The sequence below is a fragment of the Octopus bimaculoides genome, chromosome 22 (genome assembly GCF_001194135.2).
Source record: "Octopus bimaculoides isolate UCB-OBI-ISO-001 chromosome 22, ASM119413v2, whole genome shotgun sequence".
NCBI lineage: Eukaryota > Metazoa > Mollusca > Cephalopoda > Octopoda > Octopodidae > Octopus > Octopus bimaculoides.
The window spans coordinates 29,626,755-29,629,408 of record NC_069002.1 but is presented as its reverse complement, the minus strand read 5'-3'; the positions used below and the strand labels follow the sequence as shown (position 1 = coordinate 29,629,408).

At 33.7% G+C, this 2,654-nt stretch overlaps 1 protein-coding gene across 1 annotated transcript in view; it reads right to left on the bottom strand.

Moving 5' to 3' along the window:
* LOC128250527 (receptor-type guanylate cyclase Gyc76C-like) overlaps positions 1-2,654 on the bottom strand; it is a 272,689-nt gene that overhangs the window by 153,682 nt on the left and 116,353 nt on the right. The gene's annotated exons all lie outside the window — the stretch shown is intronic.

Below are 2,654 nucleotides of genomic sequence, written 5' to 3'. Positions count from 1 at the left end.
GCTAGAAACAACAGGTAAAAGATATTATTTCTGAAGAAACTTCCCCGCTTTCCAAAAAGTTAAAAGTAAAACATTGGTAGTTTGCAGTTTTTTGAAAGTTGTGAGGTGTAATGGGTGGGTGTTTGAGAAGGAGATTTTAGTGTTTCTTTTAGAAAAAGGAAAGAAGATGATTCTTAAAGATTCGTACTCTCTTTTATATATATATATATATATATACATACATACATACATACATATATATATATATACATATATGTGTGTGTGCGTGCGTGCGTACGAATGTGTATGCGTGCGTGTGTGAGTCTGTGAGTGTCCGCACTTTCCATCTGGTGTCCGTGTGCTTACGATTCCGTAAATTAGCGGTTCGGCTTAAGAGACCGATATAATATGTACCAGTCTCAATAAATAAATAAATAAATAAATAAATAAATACAGGGATCGATTCATTCGACTAAAATTTCTTCAAGGCGGTGCCCCAGTATGGCCGCTGTCTAATGACTTAAACAAGTAAGAGATAAATGATGAAAACTAAATGATTACTGATGAAAGAAATATTATGAATGTATAATCTCCAATATGGTGTTTTTAAGATACTCCTACGTCAACATGGAGCGACTGGTAGTAGAACGTGAGGGAAGAGATTTATTAAGACGGATGCAAGCGATAGAAGAATTGATCAGCGAAAAACCAGAAATCTTATACATATCCCATTAGCCTGTATGCATGGATGCGAAATTCTTGCAAGATGTGATTATGTGAAGAAGTACGATTTCAAGATTCCATAAATAGTATAGTTGCAAAACTGGAAAAACGGCTAATACTGGAAAGCTGTCTTCAGATAGGAAAGATTATTAAAAAACAGCTAAAATATACATGCACGTATATATGCAAATACACACAACACACACACACATATATATATATGTGTGTGTGTGTGTGTGTATGTATGTACGTAAATATGTATGTATGTATGTATATTTCTATGTATACATAGATATATGTATGTATGTATATATATATATATATATATATATATATATATATATATATGCATATGTGTATGTACGGTACGTTTATGCATATATACAATATAATACTTATATATATATTGATATATATATTGATATGTACTTGATATAAACATTCAAACACGTGTATCTTCTTTGCTTTGCACGCATTTCCGATCGAATCTCTTACGAATTAACATGGAATCCTTTCGCGACGAAAATAATATAAATTTCACTTTATCGGCTTCGGAAGGTTGAAAGGTAAAGTCGACCTTGGCGGAATTTGAACTCAGTACATGAAGACAGACAAAATACCGCTAAGCATTTTGTGCGGCGTGCAAAAGATTTTGCCAGCTCACCGCCTTAAAATGGTGTAAAGCAAGGTCAGCGGTGGCGGAGGAGGAGGTAAGTCAATTATATCGACACCCAATTCGTAACTGGTACTTATTTTATCGACCCCGAAAGGATCAAAGATAAAATGGACCTGGGCGGAATTTGAACTCTGAAAGTAAAGATGGACGAAATGCCGCTAAGCATTTTACCCGTCGCGTTAACGACCTTCCCAGTTAGCCACCTCAAAATGCTGTAAAATATTACGCAGTAAAATATTATAAAATGGAATATACATGAAAGATGCACTCATACACAAATGGATTCGTCAACTATGTAATGCCGAGAAAACAATTCTTTTCTCTATTTAAATGTCAGATCAGATGTTTCCAATAAATTCCTATTGACTAGATGGTGAAAAACGCAGCAATTTCTAGAAAGATCTCAAAACAGTTGTTTATCACATAGACATACATTCGCATAATTCTTTCTTTATCGCCACCAAATTCGACATTTGTTTGTATATTGCTTTTATCAAACTGACGTACTGACGTTGTATAAAACAGCTAAGAGATGTTATTTTATTAACTTAGTACAATAAGAGAAGTTGTTTAGTTAACTTAATGCAATAAGAACGAAGTTTTTATTAACTTAACGCCCTAATTTTACATAATGAAATGAATTTTATGTCGTATTACATCTTTGCGAACACGAATTTTCTCGGATTCTAAATAATCCTAAAAATATAACTTGTTTCTCTCTCTGTCTCATAGGTACACACGCATACACACGCAAACAGACACACATACACACAGACTAATAAAACTGTTTTTTTTTTAAACGAGTGATAAGGGAGTTTATTCTCCGTTGTTTCTCGTCTGCAGTTTGTTACGGATTCCACCCGAAGATAAAAAAATAAAAGCACGAACTAATGGGCAGGCTATGTTTTTCACTCAATACTCTCTCTCTCTCTCTCTCTCTCTCTCTCTATATATATATATATATATATATATGACTAACAGGAGAGTGTTGCTCATTTATATTTTATTCACCTGTTTCGGTAACTGGCCTTCGTAAACATTATGGGGCGTATGTTTAATATAATAATATACATGTCTGAATATCACAAGAGCAGTTATTTTCACTCAGCTGGGTATAATAATCGATATACGCTGCACGAACATCATTCGGCCGGTACTTATGAACAGAGTTTCATATTTACATAATATTGCTGTGAGTGTATATCATTCCGACCTAACGAGGTGCCTCAATTTAAGTACTTACCTATATTTATGTATGTATGTAAGTATATATATA